The following is a 26,663-nucleotide window of genomic DNA, read 5'->3' as shown; positions in this document are numbered from 1 at the left end:
CATTGATGCACTTTTGTGCTCAAGTGATCATATTGAGAGTCTGATGCAAAAAGTTGTTGTCAATGGCATTGATTTCTCGTCAAATGTTCACCTTCGGTTCATCAATATTGTGGGGATTAGATGCATAAACTTTCTCATTTAAGTTGCCCCAAAATAAAAATTGCAAGTAGACAACTCTGCGAAATGTGGATGCCACTGCCCTCTGCCGACAGCTTGTTATCTGTCTCCTTCAGTTGTTGCATAGTTGTAACATGGTATGGTTTCAATCTTAATCGTGAAGAATTTTATGACAAGATGTGTATTTAATACAAGATTGTTGGGATAACTTGCAAAGTGATTTTTTTTTGGCCTGGCAGTAATTGTCCTTTTAGTATCCTAACGGAAAGTTGCCTCTTTTGTTTTGCATTTGAAACCGAACCTGTTGTATGCCATTTTTTAACTAAATCATGTATGCTACTCTTTGCTGGGGTACAGGTATTTGGAAATTTTTCTATGACTACTTGACATGATTTTTCATATGGCAGAATGAATATAGGCCTCAACTGTAGCTATCTTCTCTTTGATTGAATGAGGCCTTTTACACAAACAGCTGCACTCACAGTACTGTACTGCAACAAAACATATACATTGTAAATAATTTATGAAATTCAACTGCATTACTACCTGAAACTAATTACAATGACAACATCTGTTAAAAATTGCCAACAGTGTTGCCAGTTGTTCAAATGTTGATAAGTTTTTAAATAATTGTTACGGTTTACTTAAAAGAAAGGAAATAATAATAATCTCAATTCTTTGATATTTTCCACTCAAGATCCTTCACAGGAAAAGTGAAAATTTTCATCAGATGTATCTTATCCAGTTAAAAAGAATTAAAGGAAGACAAATCAAAACAATTATTGTAGGAGATTTTTTTAAATTTTGACTGAAGATCTCCTTATAGGTAATACATTAGAAATGGTTCAAAGGGGATTGTAAAATATTAGGTAATTCAGCTAATATCAATAAATATTTATTATATTCATATATGAGCGAACATGTGTACACAGTTTAAGTAAGTATGTATATACAAAATTAAAAATGAATAGGAATCCTTAAATAAATCTTAAACCATTTAACATAGAAAAATGAAATTTAGCAAATGCTTCTACCTTGAAATTGTTTGTTTTTTCTATGAGACCATCCTGCCCCAAGCCGCGTTGGGGAAGCAACTCAAAAATTTTTAATTTTCAAGGTAAGTTGTGATAAAATAATTATCAAGAGTGGTGAAAACTTTTCATGTAACGTCAGGCTACAACAACCAAAATGGAGCCCATTTAACATTTTTCACAAAAAGAAAGTGGTTTAAAAAGTGGTCTTCAGTACCTCTAAAATAACTGTTCAACATTAAAAAAATTAAAATTTAGCAAATATTCTAATCTCAAAACAAACCTATTTTTTTGATAAACAAAGATTGTTTTTTTAGGAATGCAGTGTAGACTACTTTTGAATTAACTGTAAAAAATATCAAATTTGAATTAGCTAAGTTTGATATAGCCTGAAATTTTTTATATGAAAAGTTTATTTTCTAATGTCCTTTAAATAGTACAATAGAAAGAATAATCTTACCCTTTTCATTTGGAGGTGTTGTCCCCATTGGGGATTTAGGGATCTCTTACTGATAATTATATAATTTTGGGGCAGGAGCATTTGTTAAATTTCATTTTTCTGTTTACCAGTTGAAAAGTTACTTAAGGATTCCTATACTTTGTCAAACTCTATATACAATTTTGCAAAAAATGTATATACAGAGTGAGTTAAAAGTATGGACACTTCTCAATAAAGTATGGAACTTCTCAACACCTTTAAAACTGTTCCAGGTAGAATACTGTAACTCTCACGATAAGTATCAGTGAACTAGTTTACTTTTTAATGAAAAATAGAATTTTAATCCCTTTTTGGGGGATAGTCCAGGGTTGTAACTCAAATATTTTAAATGGCAACACCCTTTGTATGTTACCATTTAAAATAATCGTTGCTACATACATCCCCACCCCGTAGGGGAAGAAACCTGCCTAGTTGACGGTCTGGTTGCTACACCCCCCCCCCCCCCGATCACTGGTCCAACATACACTGTTGGACTTTTAACAGGAGTCATCTATTGCCCTCTGACTTTTTATATCTTATAGTAATAAGTCTGGCCTCGTTGAGATGCCACCGATGCAAATGCCTCAGTAGACATTTGCATTGGTGGTTAAATAACTCAGCTTATTACCTTCGCTGTAGGCCTCGTCCAGACATCTTGAATGACCTACATCGTCACCCTCTGAACTAGCTAACCGAGCTCGCGGAAGCGCAAACCCCGCGCCTGGTTCTACTTATTATGAGCCAATTTCGTGAATTTTCTTTTTATGAACCATTTTACGAAATTTAGATCTAGTTCTCGTAGTGGAACTCAGCATACGCTTTAAATAAACCCCTGACTTAGGTTAATTACGGACTGCTGTCTGGTCTACCAGGGAGAGGCGGATTGATCGCCTACTCCCACTCAGCTCCATCGCAGAGTCCCGCGTGACAGTCACCACCATAAACCGTCGTCGAGATACCGCTACACCTCACGGCTGCAAGGTGTCCTACGCCCTTCGGCAGTGCAGCCGCATCCCGCCGGTAGTGTCGTTTGCTCATTCTAAAATGCCCTCGTCAAAACGCCGCTACACCTCATGGCTGCATGGCATCCCATGCCCGTCGCCGTTCAGCCGACAGCTTAACAATTCAAAATTGACACCTCTTATCTAACTGGGATTGTATGCCGAAGCGCGTACCATGGAACTGTCCAGGCGGAGCCTAGCCACCCGGGTTCCTACTCTACTAAAATTCCCTCGGCCGCCCTACGTTGGGCGAGTAATTTCAGGAAGCCAGTCACAATTGTCCAGTCTCTGCGAGTCTTCCAGCTGACCCGCAGAACAAAGAAGGAGTTCACTCTCTCAAGTTACCTACTAACTCTGGTACGCTCAGCTTCGTACCTCGGACTGACATACAGGTCATGGTCCACCATGTCATCGACCCTACATTCCGGGCACAAGCCGGAGTCAACCAACCTAAACCTAGCCAAACTATCCCTAAAAGCACCATGTCCCGAAAGAAATTAAGTAATATGCCGATTGGGGAAAACCCAACTAATAGCACGCAACTCCCTAATATTTGGAGATACCATGTGTATATCGTCCAGTAGAAGAATCGTTCCACCTAGCTTGCCAAGAGTCAAAACCTTGGTCTTCAATTTCCCCCATACGACCTACGTTGGAAGGCCTCCCTTCTTTGAGATATACCGCTGGCTACGTTCCGTAGCGAGCTTGTTACGTTCCGGCCACCAACTTGTGGTGGCCCTCGGCCACCACAAGTTGTTGAACGCCTCGGATATGTACGAGAATACACCGAGTAAACACTTGCACTCGCTGGCTGAAGCCAAATCCATAACCCTAAGAAGCGCGTTCTCTGTACCCTTACCGGGGCGGAAACCATACTGGTCGTCCATCAGCATGTGGTTAGAAGTTAACCTACTATTGATACGGAGGTACAAGACCTTACCTACAACAGGCAAGAGCGTCAGAGGACGGTAAGAGGAACTGACAGTGGGATCCTTGTCGCCACTCTTGAAGAGCAGTTTTAAAACACCACGGTTCCAACATGCTGGGAAGTGCCCAGCAAACAGAAACTTATTGAAAACCCCAGTCAGTGTACTAAGAATCACAGGCAGGGTGCGAACAAGGAGTTCCAACGTGATACTATCACATCTGGGCGGCTTTATTTCTAGCTAGGCTGCAGATTACTTGGCGGACTTCCGCCTCAGTAATTTCTGAAGACACAATCTCAGAGCGAAAACCTACAATTTCCTTTTGGACAGGTCGATGATACGAGGTCTCACCAATCTCGGTATCATCTGGAAGTAGATCGTCCATCAAATGAGTGATGATATCTTTATCTATAACAACACCCTCTTGGGTCGAGAGAGCCGAGAGAAGAATATCCTTTTTCCGCTTATGACCAAGAACTCGATAAACAACACCCCATGGATTCTTATTCCTCTGCTCTTGAACAAAAGAGCGCCAGGAATCTCGTTTAGAAGACCTGATCTTATGAAAATACTCGGTCCTCTTCCGACGACAATCCGCAGTCAAGACTGCACGCCGATCAGGATCACCGGCACGCTGTGCGGGTCTCCTGAGCCGGCCCACAGTCCGCTTCATCGCGGTCAATTCCCGAGTCCAGCACCCAGCAACTCTCTCTCGACCCGTACTTCTTGGAATGGAGTGTTCAGCGGCTTCTACCACCGCAGAAGAGAAATTCTCTAAGTCGTCTAATGGGACCTCGTCCAGACTTTGAGTAAAAATTCGCAGCCTGTCCGCAAGAATGTTAGAAAACTTGGGCCAATCCGCCGCCTGTGCAGGAAGCGCCCCTGCTGAACAGGAACCTCTGCCTTTAAGACATTACGCAGCCCACCTACCCAATCAAAAACTATTAGCCGGTGATCGCTTTCGCAATCATCGACTGCTGACCAATTAAGAATCCCAATATTGCTATTCTTGTATACTACACCATAAATTAATGATTATTACTTAACCAAAAGATTACAAAAAAAAAAACTGACAAAGAAAGAAAAATGTGAAAAGCAGGTTAATGAAATCAAAGAATGCCTTCACGCAGAAAATGTCTATGATATTAAGCACAGTTAAGAAATTCGAAATTGGAAAAAATGTAGGGAGTGCAGCACTTGAAAACACTAGTCAACAAAATTTAATTTTTTGTTTGTTAAATGAGAGTGAATGGCTGATTCTTATTGAATTTTTTATACTGATTTCATGTAAGTTAATAGATTTTTTCTATCGGGCTCAGTTTTTTGTAATTGAAATTTCTTTTGAAACAAAAGAAATTTTTTGATGAAAGTAATGACACTATATTACATGCATTTTGTACTTGCCTGAAATCTTTTTCTTTTGGATTTTTTGCTGTAATTTGCTGTAGATAGTTACCTCTTTAGATTCCATCAGTAGTCAGCTAATATTTTTGGGTTCATTTTCCCTGATGTTGTGTTTCCATTGTAGATATCTCCTGGTGAAAGCATTCTCCATGTTCATCATCGATAGTGACAAGATTTTTAGGGAAAAAATCCAAATGTGAATATAAAAAATGGATTTTGAGTGACATTTTACATCCAAGTTCTTTGTAGTTTTGAAGGAGTTCATTCACAAGTTCTTTGTAGCTACTGGCCTTATGGTTTCCAAGGAAGTTGTTTATCACATTTTGAAATGATTTCCATGCAGTAACCTCCAAGTCTTTCAAACATTCTTCAAATTCCGGATCTCTCATTCAGTTTTCTTATTTGTGGTCCAACAAATATACCTTCCTTTATTTTAACATCGCATATATTAGGGAATTTGTTTTTTAGAAACTGAAACCCTGCACCATTATGATCCATTGCTTTAATAAAATTTTTGAAAAACATAGCTTAATGGTGGAAGATAAATTTTTTCTGGTTTTACTAACGCCTGACTAATAAAATTCTTCTCTCCTACAGTCAGTACCTCTCTCTTTAGCTACTGCTCTTTTATGTAATGGTTTTTCCTATCCCTGTTACCCTACTCGCACAAAAAACAACAGAACTTAGTGCATCCAAGTTGCAATCCAAGTAAAAGTGCTGTTACTTTCAGATCTCTACAAATATGCCACAAATATTTCTCACACTGAAGCCTTCTCAATACACATTACATATTTTTATAAGACTCCATGTGAACAGCGTGTGCTAATGATATTAATGGGTATTTATTTCCAATGTGAAGTAGTTTTTAAACTAAACTTTGATAAGTCAGTAAAAACTAGCCATTCATTAGGATGGTACATATGTCCCAAAGCTTCCAGTAAGGTGTCCAGATCAGTAAATATTGCTATTAATATTAATATTGCTATTCTTGTATACTACACCATAAATTAAAGATTATTACTTATGGCAAAAAGATTACAAAAAAAGAAAAGTGTGATAGCAGGTTAATGAAATCAAAGGATGCCTTCACGCAGAAAATGTATACTAAGTTACTAATTATACTAAGTTTTTGCACTGAGAGGAGAAATGTTCAAATTCTGACTGTCGTGACAGACAGTCACATATTACAAAAAGCACATATTTTACTGTTTGATTGTAAAAGATGACATCCTTTCAGTCTTGATGCCAGTATTTCTCATAAATTGTCTGATATTTTATTATAAATTATATTTTATTTTAAATGATATTTTATTTTAAATTGTCAGTATTTCATTGTCTGATAAATTTAATCATGAACCAGATCATTTAATCCTGACTGATTAATTAAATAGGATTCATTATACCTATTTTCTAAAAAGTTTGGATCTCTTTCTTCATTGCCTGATAAGTTAACACAAGATTCAACATTTTCATCTTCACCTAAGTTCCTTGTTTTTGGTGGTACTGAAATTGGAAGCTCTTGGCTGTGTGGAACTGGCCGCATGCCAGAGAGAATATCAGGGTATTTAACAGTATGTCTAGTTTTAGCTGTTGTTCGATTTACCTTTATTAATCAAAAATAACAGTGTATGGTGTGATCCTTCAGTTCTCTCCAAACCATTGGAATTGCAAATGGCATGTGATGAGAACTATTTAGCCAACTAGTCAACAATGTTGCACAAGAAGCACAGCAAATATGAGGAGCACAAGATTTGTCTTGATCACTTAATTTAAAACCAAAATATAGTTCATATGACTTTTTTATCAGTGGAGTTAGACATCTTTTCTGAGACTTCAATGTTACCTCAGAAAAACATTTATAATGATTAATGCAACTGTGAGTCATTGTTAATACATTACAATAATAATATTGTTTAAAGAGTAACACTTTATAAACACACTAATTTAATAAACATACATTCATTTTACCGAAAAACATATACCTGCAAATACGAAAGCTAGCTACAAAACTGAATGTTACACACAAGAGAACTCGCACTTGAATGAGAATTAAAAATATTTCTCTTAGGCTGCATGATAGTTTTGGATGATATGTTCATAGCAAAATAAAAATAGGGAGAATGAGTCTCATCCTTCTTCATTTTAATTAGTTTGTAAATAATAAACATGATGACTATGTCTAACAAATCAATGTGACAACAATTAAGGGACTGTAATAAATAATCAAATATTATTTAGTTAATAAATAATATAATAAAATACATTCACAAAATGCTATGCTTATGGAGTTCATGCATGATACTACCAGAAAATAATAATGGTAGTTACAAAAAAAATAAGCCTGATAGAAGAATTCTGATTTCATATTTGAAATCAACATGAAAAATTTTATAATAGTCAGTTATTCATTGTAATTTAACACAATCATTGAAAGACAAAGATAAGAATTTTAAAATTTAGATGGCTTTATTAGCTATTACTTTATGATTAAGTATGCATTCATTATAAAAAAACAAGGTTTAGAACATAGGGAAAAAGTACATTAAAAAACTAAAATAGGTTTAATAAAACAATTATTCATTTATTGTGCTCATTCACATGCAGCAGATAGTAAAAAGTCAAAGTGTTAAGTATGAGAAGGTGGCATGTAAACTTAAAATAGATTAGTTGCATTACTCTATCCCTATAGTTATTTAGTTTTTCTTCAACTAAAATGTTCAACTTGTGTATATCAAGATTATACAAGAAAATAAATAAAATTTTTGTTTGTTTTCCACTTGTTAATGGAACAACTTATCTATATGTGATTTGGAATGAAATTTATTAAATAAGGATTTCCATATCGTATCCCATCCACAAGCTTCAAGCTTATGTGATGATAATATTATCAAGCAAAAAAAAAAAAAAAAAATTAAAACTGAATGAATACTTTACTGCAATAATTTTTATTCTGTTCAGTTTCTGCAATTTGCAAAGTATTTATATAAGACATACCAACTGATTGTATTTGCAAGAAGGTACATAAATTTAGAATAGAAAACCAATCTTCCACTTAAACCAGGCCAGTTACTTTACACTTATATTGCACATCAACAAAAAGTAATATAACTCGTAAAAAAGAACTTTTATAATGTAAAATAGAAAAAATTAAAAAAAATTTAATCTTTCAATATATTTATGTATTCAGCTAGTCATTCAGTTAGCTTGTTGAACTGACCAGAATCTTTTGTTAATTAAATTAGAGTTATTAAATAAACTGCTTGTGTCTTAAGAAAATTGTGATAAGATGCTGGAGTAGAAAATACATGAAAATCGCATATTTTCACATAATGCTCAATAAATATACTCTCAATTATTATTTGTCATCAATTAAGAAGGATGTGTGGTATATTGTATATGTTCCCTAATTTTTAACTATTGCCCTTGCTTCTAAAAAGCCGTAGCATGATGCATAAATGGGATATAATAAAAAGTATCTCATATATGCCTTTTATTATACTATGCTTGAACTAAACCTCAGACATATCTGAAAAAAGCAAAGAAATGTTTGCTTTAATTACATTTGTATTAAATTGATTGGAAGTCATGCATCATCACTAATTCAACTACAAAAAAATCTCTTTATTTATATGTGACATGTGTGTGCCCTTTACTGAAGGAGACATCAGGCTTTACTTAACGAGTAGTCACCGTATGAGGAAAAGATCACTGTTGTCAGAACTTCTAGAATCATTTTAATTTTTTAACATTATTCAACAGTCTTGTATACCCTGATGTAATACAGCTACATCTTTCCAGATTTACATCCAATTCACAATTCCTTCATCATTAACTAATTTTCTCTCGATTTTGATTAACTGTTCCAATTATTTTATTAATGCTATAACCGTAATATAATGTGTTTACAAATCATCTGCCTAAATCATTTATTTACAAAGACAATTAGCACATCCATTAATGAATATTCCATAGATGAAAAAAGAATTAATAAAGCATAAAGCTCTTGTGGAACTACTCTAAAAGTAATTTTCCACACTGCAGTATTCACCTCCCACTCTGCTAATAATGCTAGATGTAAATTAATTCAAATATATTTTTTTTTTAAATGTTAACTGTGCTTAAAAATGTTAAGATTGCTTAAAAATGGTTGGTAAAAGACAAGCAAAGGCTTTCATAAAAACTATTATGGTCACTTTTTTGTTACTTGAAACTTTTCTCAAATCATAAAAGATCTTAAGTGGTAAATATGAAGATCTTAAGTGGCATGCCAAATGATTTCTATTATTTGCTGAATCCATTCATCATATTTAAACTTCCCTTGCTCATTTATAATATTAATATCATTGTTTTTTATTATATGAATTTTTTCAAGAGACTGGGTTTTTAATTTATTATTACCTATTTCTAATACTTTTATGTCCTGCAAATTTGAAAATGTATGTTTATTGCATTTTATGTGATCAGTATGTTTTAATTTTTGTTTATTATACAATGCTTGTAAGTGTTCCTTAAGTATTTTTTTTAAATTTCTATTCCTCATACCTATATAAAATCTATTACAATTATTGCCACGATTAATTTCATATACTCCTGGTTTATCATAATGTTTTTATCTAATTCATTATAATTAATTAGCTTTTTATTTCTTGTTATTAGTTTTAGGAGTTTTTTTTTTTATAAGTTTGTGAGATGTTTTTGAAGAAGTGAAATGTATTATTGTATATTGCAGGTAGAAAATATGTTATAATTTTTGTGTTCCTTTTGTTGGGTTTACTTTCATCCCTTCCTTCTATAACAAATCACTAGCATGAATATTTTAATTCTTTTCTGCAGGCTAAGTTAAAAAAACAAGCATATATAAAAAGCAATCATGTTGTTTACTTTCATTTTAGATTAAAGTAAAAATTTTAATCTATCAGTAGATTTTAATCTATCAGTAGATTTTAATCTATCAGTTATATATTTTAGAATTAAAGGCCATATAATCTGATGATATGTCAAATGTTTTTGTTCCTTATGAGTTCAAGTAAAAATTTATTATGAATTCCTTGTATCAATACTGTATAAATTACAATATATTTCACAATAAAAAGATATTTATAAGCATATATCAAAGAATTAAAAATATATAGACCAGCACGAAGGGGGATTTTCTTATTAAGAAATAAATCATGGTGAGGATGCTATTGATGATTCTTTTATTATTATTTTTTTTAAACTTAAACAAAAGTTTAGCATTACTTGATGCATCCCATAACATTACTTTGTAGCTGATAACTGAACCCACCACAAATGTCAAACAATAATTATTATGTATAAATCAACTGCAATTACCAGCTGTTAAAATAAAAATTAAAGAGGGACCAAGTTTTCATATAAATACCTTAATATGTGAATTTTTCTTCAATCTAGAGTCAAGCTCCTGCCCAAAAATAGTGCTAGTCACATTGGGTAAGGGGCCATAAGATACACTGAATGATTAGGTCTTACCTCAGTAGATGCTTTTGGTATGGAATTAAAAACCAATTTCCTTATGTATCCAATCTTCCCAGTACTGTTAACAAAAGATACCAAAGAATCCAATATTGAACAGAAAACCATAATGGTGTAATAAAAATACAAGTATATCATTTTTTTAATTTAAAACTTAACAAAATGAGGCTGGTATGATGCAAAAACTGCAAAATTATGACTATCAATCATAATATGGATCTCTGAATTCATATATGATTCGAACTCATATATGAATTTGAATTCATATATGATTTTATCTTGTACTTTTTCAAAATTTTATCATAAACTTTCACACTCTCTTCAAATTCATCTTAATTAGCTCTTCATTTTGTGCTCTATCAACCTTACTAATTTTCACTGTTCTCATGTAATAATATGAAAACAAACCCCCCAAAAAAAACTGTTGGTTGTTTTCTGTCTTTCTTCACCATAAACTGCTGCAATCTACTCAAATATTTTTGAGAAATTCCTACTAATTCCTCTTGAGTCTATGTTTAATACTAGCAGATTTTTTCTACACAAAAATTCTGGACATGTGTGCCTGCTTATGATATCTTCATTACTCCATCCATCCATCTTATAATTTTTCTACCATAATAAAATTATGCAACTTCTGGTATATTGTCTTATCCTACCTTAAAACTCTAATTTAACTAGCCAGCTAGAATTTATCTCCTCATTATAATCCCTTCACATTTCATTACCTTTGTTTTACTCTGGGTGTAACTTCACAGCAAAATTTCTCCTCAGTATTCATTATTTTTAACTTGTTAAAAATCAGCTCAATCATTGTCATTGGCTGATTATAATCTTTTAAGCATCTTCATAAAATTTTACTCCAACCTCAAAATTTAATTTACTTCCTGGATTGTTACTTTCTTATACAAATTTAAAAACAATGGAGGATAAGCTAACTTTGGTCACTTTGATTTACTTAATTTTGTAGTGTAGCTTCCCTTTTCTTAACATCTACTCTGTTTATTTCTATCTGACTCTCATGAAAATTATAAATAACTCTCTTTTTCTCTCCATTTAAATCCTACTTTTCTAAAGATTCTAATTCCAGATATTAAAATTTTGGATCTTGATTGATTTATTTATAAAAATATTAATTTATGAATGTTTCTTTTTAAAGATTTTGGTTGCAACTTATTTTGATTTTGTCTGCAATCTAGTCTTATTTTGTTGAAGGTATGTGAGCAGTATCAAATGAATAATTCCCATAACTGGATCTATGTTCCTAACATAGTTTTAAGCATTGGACAGTGGTTAACTGTAGTTTTTTTCCAACAGTTTGATTTTTACTCTTTGAAGATTATTGTTACGATAAGTTCTGTACAAAATAAAGTTGGTGTTATATCTGAAGAATTAACAGCAATGCACCAATTTCACAGTAAAAATCTTTTTTTTAACTTTTATCCTAAATATGCCTATAGAACAAACATATATTATAAAATAAATGTTATTTCAGACATTACTTTTAAACCAGTTTTTATTACAATTTATTTTTTATAAATTACTTTTACAGTTTTTTTCATGGACAAATGATATTTATAATTCGTTTAATGTTAATTTATAAAATAATGTTAATAGTTTATTAATTTAGCCATTTAGTTTTTGATCCAATACTGAAGTAGAAAAATTTCAAATTCTTGAAATTTAATAGAAATTGAGTCAAAAACTATTCAAATAATTGGCCTCAAAGTTGACTGTTATTTCAAATTACCCTTAAGTTTAACTTTTTTTCTCTTTCCTTAAATTATACTAAAAGTCAAAAATATAAAATTATGTTGTGGTTAATTACTAGAGTACTGAATAGTGGCCAATCTGACAATGATCATCAGTTTTAAAATTTTTGATAACATCATGAATGTAATGTTCTTTTATACACAATTTTCAGCACAGTTAATATGTGTTACTTTATATCCGTTACAGTGTCATGTGTTTAAATTAATTCAAAGATTCTATGAAAAAGTTCAGTGCGCCATTCCAAATTGTTAAAATATAACAGTTTCTTTTTACTGAACTCAGTTTTATTTTTTTAACTGTAGATTCAATTTTACTATTAATGTTCAACACAAATAAAACTTTGTTATTTCTTTTTTTTTTTAATAATTTCTGATTGTTAAAGTGTGAAGTTCACTTTTGTGTATTATTGTAATAATATTATCTTATAAATAATAAAAAATGTTAATTAAGGTTATTGTTTAAAAATAAAATTTCAATGAAAATAGATAAAATCTTATCAGCAGCTGTAAACAAGCGCAGTTAATTAAATTTAGATCTAAGCCTATTAACAATCATTCAGAGAACATTATTATAACATAATTTGCTCAAAAATGTTTTTTATTTTTTTCTAAATTAAACTTCAATTTTTTTTTTAACTTTACATTGCTTATAATTAAAACAGTTTTTTCATGGTTTTTCCATATTTCATTATGACCATGGATGTTTTATGAATTTATTAAACACAAAAATAACTGTTGGTAATTAAATGCTATTGAAATATTTTATGTAAAACAATATTTAAAGAGAACCAAATTTTTTTAATATGTTTTAAAAATTCTCACTTTTTCAGCTTCTTTTTCAGATATCTTAAGGATGGTGCCGGTATTTCTTTACCTGATGACAACTGATGCTATTAGTGGTTGTTCTCTTGGCTAGACACTACCTAGAACGTGGTCAAAAAGTATATTAAACTTGACTTGACTGTTCAATTGTGTATTGACTGTGTATTAATTGAACTGTGTAGTTGAATTGTGTGTAGTTGAATTGTGTATTAACTGTATTTAATTTTGTTGTGATTTCTGTGTATGTGTAGAATACAAAAGTTTTTATTATATTGGTGGATTTCAGATTTTCATCAATAAAGTGCTTAGCAAATGATAGCTCTAATTGAGTACTTAGGTGTTTTCCAGATTTTGTTAGAAACTGTATTCTGTTTATTCAATGTAGAACAATATTCCATCCATCTTTTTATAACTTTCTGAGGTATTCCTCTTTCCTTACATGCATCAGAATGTTGATTTTTTTGTTTTATATAAGAGTAAGTAATTTTGTGAATGAAACTTCTACTCACAGTGATGTATGAGCAAATCTGCTATAAATGTTACAAAATAACTACAAATAAAAAACCTATCATAATCAAAACAAAGACACACTGTAGTTATGTGTAATATAATTGAAATAATGTAACTTTAAGAACAAAGCAAACCATTATATACAAAACACCATCCTAAAGCTAACAAAATTCTCTAAAATAAACTGAACTCTCTGGCTGCGCAGTGTTCTACATTGAACAAACCAGATATAGCTTGTAACAAGTTGTATGGCATTTTTACAGTGAAAAAAGTGATATTTACCAATTACCTTAAAAATACAAACAAGTCCACCAGAAATGTGATGTTTTACACTTATGCAAAAAAGTGCCCCAGCCTTAATGCAATAAATTTTTTTTAAATATACTTATTATTTATATACTAAATGAATAGATGCAGTTCTTATCTAACTCATTCAATGACTGCATATTACTTATATTTCACTAATTCAAAAAACCACCACCAGTAACATCAGCTGATGTGAACCAGTCATTGAAGATTGGAGCAACAGTGACTGAAAACTTTTTATACAGTAAAAAAGCATTCTTACGCGAGTTGGTAGAACATTATATTAAATTTAGTTTTGTTTGCCATTAAGATTTAACAGTTTTTTCATAAATTTCATCACCAATCATCAGGGAGATAATAATCACAAATATTTTAATTTCAATAATATATGTTATATATTTTTTTTAACTCTTCAAACATACATACACTTTATCTTAGGTAGATATATTATTAATCAACATTTAAGAGTGCTGATTATTAGTGATGTAACTCAGAATTTATTGTTAAGCACAGTATAGCTTGGCTTCTATATTATCAAAAATCTGTCAAAAAAAAATTCTGCAAAAAACATACTTTTAAAATTACCTTTTCTAATGAAATGTTAAATGTTCTAATAAATGTTAGTCAGTGATTTACAGCAACTTATATTAAACACATCAGATGCTAAGTTTGTATAAATTACATTTTCAAATTATTTTTTTCTTTTTCTTCAAGTTAAATTATAAAATAATTATAATTAACAGACTATAATAACAAAGCAACATAAAACAAGATACTTGTATTATGTCGCTTTGTCATATTATTATTGCCCAGAAAAAAAGAATTGAATATGAAAATATACTAATCATGTTGGCATCAGTTACAAGTGGTTTATTTATTTTTTTGTCATTTTATATGTAATAATATAGCATGTTTAAATGCATGATCTTTCAGTACTAAAATGCATCTCTTTAAATCACATTTTTATTAGTATGAATTCATTCTGAGCTTTCAAAATTTTGAATAAGTGATTTTTTATTTTTTTAGTATTCAAATAACTGATAGCACTTTTAAAAAAACTTAAATTGAAATAAAGTGAAGAATTCAAGAAAAAAGATTGTTTATTGATTGGTTTATAAACTATTTCAATAGTTGGTTATGTTATACAGATGGGTTTCAAGAGTGAGAGAGAGAGAGAGAGAGAGACCATAAAATATTTTCAAATTGCTGACAGTGCATGGGTGGATAAGAATAGATGGTAGATAGAATGCAAGAAACAATCACTGATACTGAAATACACTGCTCTTTAGAATAAGTTTAAAAAGAAACGAGAATTATTAATGTTTTCATACTTATTATATTAATTATTTATTAATATTATTATTACTTATTAATATTTACTCACTTAGCTGAGCAAACTGCAGCTGTTCTTTTTTTATTATATCAGATCATCTCTGCTTGGGTCGTTCTAGTAATCTAGGAGGCCCAAATTTATTCCTTAATTTAAATAATACATTACCAAATTTTATTGTAGCAGAAGAATATAGTCATTTTGTTAAAATTAATTATTAATACTCACAGCGCTTTTCATTATTTCTGTTAGTGGTTTTTTTCAGATATCTTACTTTTTCAAAATGATTTATTCAGAAATTTTATTAAAAAAAGTAATTAAAAGTAATAGAAATGATTTCAACTATTTCAGTGACTGAAGTAAAATGAATTATTCTGTTATTATTACAATCTGCTGGTAGAGGTAATGATTAACGTTTTGGCATCATGTTTAAGTATTTGTTTTAAAATTATCTTTTACATTTTTTAAAACTTTAAATTAAATGCACTATTAACCAAAGTCAATCATCATGTTCAAATTTTACTTGTTTATGAAGTATATTTTCATAACTGCATTTTATTATGTATATTTTTCAACCATAAGGGACTTAAATTTCTTACTATTGACTGTAAATAATAATCTTTTCTCTGTTTAAAAATACACATTTACTTTCTTGATGAACATAATTAGATACTGTTAATTATATTTACAAGCTTGTGCATGTTCCTCAAAGTGTTTTTTTCTAAAATTTCCATTTGCCATTACTAAGTTACATATAATTTTTTTATAATCTTACTCTTTGCGCACTATTTTACAGAAACCAATTATGAGTGTTAGAACTATATTTGTTAGTTATTATGTTGTTAATTATTATCATTTTAATGTTTTTTTTGTGTTCTAAATTCATGAGTACAAAAATTAATTTTATTTCTTTTGATTTTATTTAGATTTAAAATTACTTATCGATTTATTTTTTCTTTATATTTTATCCATTTTTTGTTTCTGTATGTTTTATTAAATTAAATTCACTTCTTAATCCAACAAATAATCTTCATAGTTTCAGGTTTTATTAACAAGTTGCTATTGTTTTGGTGGTATAGGTATACTGATTTACTATTAATTTCTGTGTCAGCAGGATTGGTTTTTCACTGATTATGAATATTAATTTATTTTTTGTTTATTTAAAAATAACAAAACTGCTTTCTAAAACTTAAAATGAAGAAACAAAGATCTCTGTGAAAACACTAAATGGCAACAATTAAAAATGTATAAGTTTTAATAATTGATTTAAAAAAATAAAATAAAAAAAATATCCATTAAATGTATTATGAATGAATGTTAATTAATGTACCCCTTTTATTAACATTTTTACTTTTTCTTCTCTTAAAGTGTGTTCCAATCACCCTAATTTTTTATTGTAGAGCAACATTGATTTGCTAATGAATAATCAAAATTTACAATTTTAAAACTCTGGAAATACGTCAGGTAAATATGACACTGCTGAAGGCCCAGCCTTATAGACAGAACCTTAACCAGCTTATACCAAGGATATAATTAATGACTTTGCAAGTCCCATCAATAAATAAATAAATAAATAAATATATATATATAAAACATCGTGCAGAAAAATGGTTAGAAATGGAAAAACAAAGTTTTCAATTTTACTTGATGAGATAAAAGTATATCATATGATTTTAGCCTGTATCATCTGACTGAATATAGACAAAACATAATTTATTTTCATAAAGCCAATGTAAGTTAGCTTGCTGTTGGAGAAGAATAAACTGGCAGTTTCATTTTGCATGATGAGAAATATTAAAAACATGTAAATTAATGAATATTTAATAGTGAAAATAGCTTTTATATAAAGATAAATACATAACAGAGTGGTGTTATTTTTATATAATTATATAATTTTTGTGTGTTTTTTTAGTGAATGAAAAGTTGTGACCTTTCATAAAAAGCTTACTATTACTGTGAGTAACACCTGTCATTTTGTTGTTTTTTTAACTCATGTTTTTTTGGCAAAGATTTACTTGACTCCCAAATGGGAGTCTTGATACTGATGTAGATATTGTATATATATGCAATTTACAAGTATATAAAAGATACTGTTCAGAATCTGGATGCAGTATAATTTAGAAAAAACTAAAATAAATTTAACTTTATTAACTTTAAAATTTAATTTAGCTAAGAAGAATATAAATGTTTATGTCATTAAATATTAATACTGCAGAAATTCATCATTACATTTTTTACACGTAATGATTAATCATTACCTCACTTTGAATGACCAAGCAGATTATGTTTGCAGAAAAATAACTTTACATCTTTGCTCCAACATTACTATTTGAACTGATGATGATAAATTGCTGAGAGTAATGTACAGTGAAAAAATAATCTATCACATATAACACTCAGTAGTATTCACCATTACCTAAACAAAATTTGCGTAGATGCTTTAAAAGAAAAAATTCATCAGTTCTATAAGTAATAAGTAGCTTGTAGAAAGTATTTTTAATACCTGTAATTAAAATATCCTTTATTATTTAATTACAAAACAACAATTTTTAGTTTATTAGTAAATTTTATTTTTTTATATGAACAACCAGATGCCAGTTTTAGAAACTCATGGTTATAAAAAATTGAATTATTTGATGGATCTACAAACAACATTATTTGAATATAAATCATTATATGTACAGTACAGTCAGGACCATACCAAGGCATTGGCAATGGGATATTTGCCAAGGGCGTAAAAATCTGAAAGATGCTCAGAACATAAAGCAAACCTTTCTTACAACGAAGAATACAGTATAAAAAAATATATTTATTAAAGGTTTTTCAAAGCTATTAAGATTAAGAGAAAATGGTTATTTTATTCCAAGGATAAAGAGGTCATATATTTGCTTTCTGTTCTTTTCATTTACATCTTCTAAAACCAAGAAACCATTTAGTAATTTGGATGGATATAAAAACTGGATACAATTGAATCCAGATATTAAAAATGTTCATCTAAATTCATTGGAACACATAAATAACTCCACCACATGGAAACTATTAGAGAAGGGATTTAGAAAATGTGGTTTAATTGATGATGATTATCAAATCACATTAAATAACGAGATAAAAAATGCGAGGCATATTTTCACCATTAATTTGAAATGCATTTTATTTTGTCCTAAAAACAATTTGGCATTACATGAGATCAGTGATAATATTAATGAAGATAATCGTGGAATATTTTTTAAATCTCATAAAATTTGTGATCTTAAAGATGACCTATTTCATCTTGCCTCAGTCAGGATGCCACTGATGCACATGCCAAATGTGACATTCCCACCGGTATACTACACTTAAATGGATCCTACAAACACTATGTAAGTCTTAATCAAGACCTCCAATTAAGCTACTAGCTACCTGAACGGCAGATGAGTTCAACATCCAACGCTGAGCCCAAACAAAACAAACTAGCAAACAATAACAAAACACTAACCTAATTACATTTCCATACTACTAACATTCCAAAACTAGTTGACCAAGACTAGTTCTCATTTTCCATCAGTCGCCGTTGTTGTGGAGTCAAGAACACCTGCTACATAAATGCAACTAAAAAAAATGTGGAGTGATCAGATTTTTAACAGTAAAAAAGTGAATACTAGTGAAATTCATAATTGTTTATGCTAATGAAACTGTTGATCAAAGAACTGTGAGTAGATGATTTATAACATTTTATGTATCAGAAGCTGATAAAGCAAATCTTGAGATTAAACCTTATTTTAGTTAATCAATTTCTGTGACTGGTGACAAGCACCAGAAGAAAATTGATGAATTGATTCATAATGTCAGTTGCATCATACAAAAATACATTGCCACCAAACAGTCATCGAAAGAAAAAGTAGGACACAGCTTATGAAAAGTTATTGTGATGAGGAAAATTACTTCCTTTTGACGGAGATGAGATGGGTGTATCATTACAACTGAGAAGAAAAATGACAGAGCATGGAATACTGGCACTACGAATGCTGCATCAGAAAAATTCAAAACATAACCCCCTGGAAAAAATTTTTTGACAGTGTTGTGGGATTCCAAACACGTCTACTTGAAAGCCAAGATGACTGTAAATTCTGTTCAGTATTAGAAATAAAATTTATTTTTGAAGTCGAGAGTTGTAAGGTTCAAGTCCTTGTAAAGGCAGTTGCTTTAATATGTATTTGAATGCTAGACTGTGGATACCGGTAATCTTTGGTGGTTAAGTTTCAATTAACCACACGTCTCAAGAGTGGTCGGCCTGAGTTTATTCAAGACTACACATTTACACTAAATGCCAGACTGCAAACAGATGCTTTGGCATCTCTGCAGACTACTGTTGACATCATGTCACTGTGCTGTTTCTTTGTAACCTGGTATTACACTAAATAATAATAATAATAATAAAGAGACGTGTTGTGTTCAACAATTCATGGAGCCAGTAATTCTGCAACACAAAAATGCTTTGCCACAATCATTGCATGTAACACCAGAAGCTCTTGTGAAGTTAAAATTTAAATTTATTCCACACCCTCCATACTCACCAGATTTGCGCCTGTGATTTTCATTTTTTTCTATAATTAAAGACAGATATTAAAGGTATTCATTTCACCATGGATGATGAGGTGAAGGACACAGTGAAGTCATATATCAAGAAAAGACTGTCTGCATTCTTTGCAATGTGGAAAATGTGGAAAAACAACTATAAGATTTAATAGCTAATAAAGGGTACTTTTATGCCATATTTGTTTTATTTGCTACTTATGAGCAATTGTGCATTATATTTCATATATATATATATATATATATAATATATAAAAAATGCTAATGCAGGTTTATATGCATATTAGCATCCCTGTTGCAGCTTCTCCCATGCTATATGGTTACTTGCATTTCCCATCGCAGTCAGGGGATATTTAGCTAGTCATAGATCGCTTGGCTTGCTCTTCCTGTTGAGGTGGAGGCTTTGCCCCTTGGATCCCAATATGTTCATTAAACTCATGCTTGTAAGAACAATAATGATATAAAAATTAAAGCTGTTCAATTTATAAAAAATATCAGTATTTTGTAATCTCTTCAGAGCAACAGTTTGGTCAGTACAGGACCCTAAGAATGAGGGTTTCAAAACAATCAGCATCCATCTTAAAAATATTAGTTATAATTCATTACCTATACTTCTTAGGGGTAAAGATGTATTTTGCTCGGTTCTTAGCATTACCAGACAAACACCACTAGGAGGTGACCATGCTTAATTTTTCATTTTTTTAAAATTAATTTTATTTAAAAAATTAATTAATTAATTTTATTTCTAAAATAAAATTAATAGCCAGTCGCATCCTACAAATAATAAATGGCAGTGACTGTGTTGGTTGAGCTGCCACGCTGTACCCATCGTACCCATTAAAAAATTGAAATTCAAAAAACCAAAAAATGATTTTTAGATATTTATCTGAAGCATTTTTGCAACCATCAATCTAGTGAATATCTCATTTAGTATAGTCAGAAATGGGGAAAATTGCAATCATTTTCAATTTTTTTTTTTTACCTTTCTTTATCCCATTCAAGGTTGAATTTCAAAAAATCTAGAAATTGGTTTTTAGAAATTTACATGAAAATTGCTCACACCAAAAATTTAGTTGATATTACATCTTCATTTGTTACCAAGAGATTTAAAAGAATAGCTGGGTTTTAAATAAAATTCAAAATCCATTTTAACTCTTTAAACTCGGATTTTCAAAAAACTTAGAACTTTTTAGATAATCATGTGAAGATTACACACACCAAAAATTGAATTGATAAATTCATTTGTTACCAAGAAATTTAAAAAAATAGTAAATTTCATTGTTACACCATTTTAACTTTTTAAACTTGGAATTTCAAAAAATCGTTTCTTAGAGTGCACTTACACTGTAAGAATATGTATAAACAATTTCTCTTCAGTAGTTTATGCTGGGCGTTGATGAATCAGTCAGTCAGTCAGGACAAGTTGCTTTACAGGTACATATATGTATCCTAACAGATATGTATCACTTAATTATAACACAACTGTAGAAAAAGTTTTAAATATAGTTAAAATTATCAACATAAGCCTTTTGATGAGGATTCTAAACAATGAAACATATTCTAGTTTACTTCTAACAAAGAATCAAATAATCTAATAGTTGTTTCAGTGCTGGAATACATGGAGAATTGTTAATAAGAAATTTTAATAGTTTATTTGAGTTATTAATCATCATTTTGATATTCTTATAAGTCAATCCTGAATCTATATTGATTCCAGTGTATGTAATCTTATTAACTCGTTAAAATTTTGTCACTAACAGTGTAACTGTAGATATCATAAGTATGTTTTTCAGTCAAAATTATTAACTTTCCTTATTGCCATTACATTTAAATAAAACAACACTAACTTAAGACACATTTAATCTTTTTCCAGTGTCCAACATCAAATATACTTTTTAACATTTTTAATACTTTTAAATCATTTACAAAACAATTAGTGTTTTTTTTTCTTTATTCACAAAGGAAAATCATTTCCCTCCCCACTTCTCTAGTCCCATTTCCACACACTTAAATCATCGATTCCCTGAGAAATGGATTGGTCTTGGATGTCCACATTCCTGGCCACCAATGTTGCCTGATCTAACAGCTTTAGATTTTTGTGTCTGGAGATGGATGAAAAATATTGTATATAAAACAAAAATGCAAAAATTTCATGAGGAATTAATTGTCCGCATTATGGATGCGGCTGAGCAATTTAAGGACAGCTCTGAATAACTACAAAGAGCAACAGAAGTGTGCCAAGAAATGTGCTGAAAATGATAGACTCATTTCCAACATATTTATTACAAACTGGTCAAAACTTTGGTCTAATGTACCTTTCTAAATAAAATTCAAATTTGTCTAACTTTACTTTTTATTTATTTCTAATTTTATTTATCTTATCTTTCACCATTTTCTTCAGAACTAAATTTTCTCTACAAGCCTGGTTTAAAAGTTTTATGCATTTATTACCTATTTAACAAACTTATCATATACCAAACATAGAAAATAGGGATTTCTGACATCAATTTATTGGTTTTCACCCCAGATTTCTAAAAAAAAAACTACTGCAGATATGGTTCTAGGGCATATTTTATTCAATTTTTCAGGTCAAAAACCATAAGAAATCACTAATTCTTCCCTGTAATTAATGTCCTAAAAATTTCAGTACAACCTCATTTCACCAGGATAGTTGAAATCAGAGTGAAATCTTTCATTAGCTGTAACTTGTAAACGGAAGTATTTTAAAACATATGTATATATGGTATTTTCTGTTATTTTCAAGAGTAGAATAGGTTATAAAAGTCCCGGGATAACTTTGTGATACAGTCTATATATATTTCAGTATTTTTAATATATTTTTTTTCAGTCAATTTCTACTAGCACTCCACTTGTGTAGTTAGTGTAACTGATAATTATAATATTTGCTGAATCATATTATTATAGTGTTGGTTTCAACTTACAATTATAAAACTACTACTTTTTAATTGAACTTCAAAATTATGAATTTTTAAACAAATTAAATGTACTTACATTATCAATAGAATAAACATCACAATAACAGCAAAAAGAATTTCAGATATTTTTTCCCAATTAAAATAAATAATTATATATCAATTGATAAAACTGATGCAATCCCATTTATTAAATAAGAAACATTCAATAGTTAATAAATTTGTCACCACACTTTTTTTGAAATAAAAAATTTATATATTACATCTATATAAAATGGTATATTAATATAAATAAAGAACTATCATAAATGTTACTGAAATAAAAATAGAAACTGTGCTTGCAAAAAAAAAATCTATAACTAGATGTGTATTAATTATTACTATTACAAGTTGGACTATCATCACAGTTTTATACGAGGGAATTAATGTACATATAAAAACAAACCTTAAAAAAAAAATCTGATGTGGACACCACATGACTTCCATATACGCCTATTAAATTATATATATTTTTTGTTGCATATCTTTTTATCTTTTTTTCATATTTTTTTTTTTGTTAGTATTGAATTATTATTTATTTTAAAACTTTTTTACAATCACGGGTTAATAATTATTAATAAATCAATATATTTAAATTTAAAAAAAGTTATAAAAAAAGGAAATGAAGTCAGATTCTCGCTGTATGTGCCTTTCCCTTACAAGATCCAAATATGTCATTAATTAAAATTTTATTATCACAGTTATTTATAACTGTGAAATCAATGAAAATAAGTACCACTTACGATATATCTTTGAAAAGCTCTCAATGAGGGCTTATTATTGCAGTTAAGAAAAAGTCCAAAATCCAAAAAAATTGGATTTTTGTCTTTTCTGGACACTTTTGGTTCAGTCGATTGCAATCGAAAGGGAAGGTCCACAACTAGATGTAAAATACAACAATCCTAAATCCAAAATTTCATGATTCACTGGCTAATCATTTCTGATTTATGTGAGATACAGACGTCACGCTGAAACTAGTCGAAATGGATTCAAGGATGGTCAAAATGGATATTCCATGAAAATCTGAAAACCAAAATTTTTCACGATTACAATACTTCCTTGTATTTACAAGGAAGTAAAAATAGAACATAAAGGAAGTTTAATAAAAAATAAGTAGTTAATATGTAAGAAACAATACACAGAGTATTTGTACTTGAATTTGTAAGAAAAAATAATTTGTAAAAAAAAATAATAATAAACAGTGAGCAAAAAACAATATCAAATTACTAAAGGATGTAATGTCATTTTAAACAGTCAAAGTTGAAACAGGAAAGTTAGTTTAAAAACAATATCAGCTATTAAACTTGCTTATTGCCACTTACTTTGTGTTGCTTATTTCAGGAAGGTCAAAAAAAAAATTTAACTGAAGCAAGATAGAGATAGCATAAACTTATAAAAAGTTTAAATTAAATAAAATTTTAAAATTATTTTTACAGTACTGAAAGTTTATGCCATCTCTTTCAATCTTGAAATAGATTTTATTTTATACTACTCTATATATAAGTAATGAATTAATGCATACAGGCCAGTTCAAATTAGAAATTAGTTGTTTAGACTGATTTTCTGCTTTGACTTGTTCAGTTTTTTGTACTCAAAAGTTGGTTTTTACCTGAATTTTTAAATAATGAAAGGCAGGTAAATTGTTTTTTTTTTTAATTTATTTTTTACACTGTTTCCCCCTGTTTACACTGATTTGATTGTTTAGAATTGAAGAGTGCATCTAGTTAAAAATTTATATTTTTTATTAACAGTTTTTGAGTATTTTCTACTAAAATTTTTATAATGTATGCCCTTCAAATTAAATATAATACTAATCATTGTTTATGCAACTTCATATGAACATATAATATTTTATGAGCAACCTACATTACATGGATAAATTTGATCATTACTTGAATAAAGATTTACTCATTATACCTGGTGTATAAAAAAGAATATCAGGGCTTTAATTTGTTGTAACATATCTTGGATAAGGAGTACAGTGTTGATTTAAGGATAGACTCAAAGAGTAATTAATTTTACTTTTACTTTTAATTAATGACTGTAAATTAATTCCCTATCTTTCTGCTTAACAGCGCCACTAACAAAGATAGCAACACCTGAACAGAAAGCCATTTATTAGATAAGAAACATTCAATAGTTAATAAATTTGTCATCACACTTTCTTTTAAATAAAAATGTTTATATATTACATCTATATAAAATGGTATATTAATATAAATAAAGAACTATGATAAATGTTACTGAAATAAAAATAGAAACTGTGCTTACAAAAAAAAATCTACAATTAGATGTGTATAAGTTTGTTAAATGTGAATCTGTAATTACAGTTTGACATGCTATCTGTAGAAAGTTTAATATTGATGCTCCAAGTGACAATAACATTCATCAATGCCATAATCAGTTTAAAATGATGGATGTCTGTGTTAAGGGAAATGTCTTTAGACACCCTTGGTCAAGGGTGCTAAAGAAAATGTTGAACAGGTCAAGGAGTCTTACCTGTGTAGTCGTAAAAATCTAATAGAAAAGCCATGCTCAAACTAGCAATGTCTGAAATGACAGTGTGGAATGTTTGAAGGAAACGCTTACACATGGATCCATATTTTCTGCAGCTGTTACAAATTTTGAAGCCTACCAACTACACTATAAGCGCCAACTCTGCAATTGAAATGTTGCAGCAAGATGAGTTGATCATATTGTGTTTAGTGATGAGTCAACATCTCATCTTAGTGCTAAACTTAATACACATAATGTCCATATCTGGGAGTCAAAAAATCCCTATGAACTCTTACAATGCAAAAAGGACTCACCAAAATTAAATGTTTTTTGTGCAGTATACTGACAGCAAGTTTAATCTGTTCTTTTTTACTGAAGAAAGTGTAATAAAAGTTTCTTATATGGATATGCTGTGTAAAGGGGAATTTCCTCAACTGCAAGATAGAACAGAGAATTTTATTTGGCCACAAAATGATGTGCTGCCTCACAGGCATAACTTTGTATGGGATTAGTTGAATGATGTTTTCCCGAACTGCTGAACCAGTCAGCATGGACCCAATGACAAAGCTTATTTGTAGTGGCCTCCAAGGTAACCCGATCTGACTCCCCCCCCCCCATATGATATTTTCCTTTGGAATTTTTTAAAGGATCTTGTGTGTGGGCCTCTGCTAATTACTGATCTATTTGAGGCATAAAATTGAAGCAGCTGTCGCTTTCATTACTCCAAACATGCTGCTTAAAGAATGGAATGAACTCTCCTATTGGTTGGATGTGTGCCATGTGACAACAGGTGCACACATTGAACAGTGGAAGAGAAAAATTAATTATAAACTAGATATTGAATAGCTTTTAGCTTTAAAACACCAATATTCTTTTTTGTACAACCTGTACAATTTTCAGGTATTTTACCTGGAAAAGGCTGTAGCCATGTCCTGATACAGTTAGCAGCCTACCCAAGGATTTCATTAAACAACAGCACTATCTAAAACATCAGTGATGGAGAATCTGCACTACACTATCAAAAAAAAATCTTCCTCAAGCAATCTCAATAAATTTAGATAGTTTTTCTAATTTGTTTTTCAAAATCATTTCTGTACGACATTTTATTTTTATTAGTCTAACAGACCTATTACATGATTTCCATATTTCTGAAGAAGTTACTTAAGTCAGAGTGAAAATCCATATAATAATGGTTTGCTTCACAGCATATTACTTCTATTTTATCTTCATACTGCATGAACATAAAATAAAAACATCTCTGCTTTTACATCAATCAGACATATTCAATGCTGAACTATTAGGTACAAGTACAATTATTTTATAAATGCAAAATAAACTGATGTAATTATTACGCATTAATATTATACTTACTTTTTGGCTTATAACCAGTTAAACACTATACTGAGATAATAATGAGATAAATGAAGTAAAAAAGT

The sequence above is a fragment of the Lycorma delicatula genome, chromosome 2 (genome assembly GCF_047948215.1).
Source record: "Lycorma delicatula isolate Av1 chromosome 2, ASM4794821v1, whole genome shotgun sequence".
Classification (NCBI taxonomy): domain Eukaryota; kingdom Metazoa; phylum Arthropoda; class Insecta; order Hemiptera; family Fulgoridae; genus Lycorma; species Lycorma delicatula.
The sequence above is the reverse complement of the archived record's forward strand: the minus strand, read 5'-3'. Positions refer to the sequence as shown.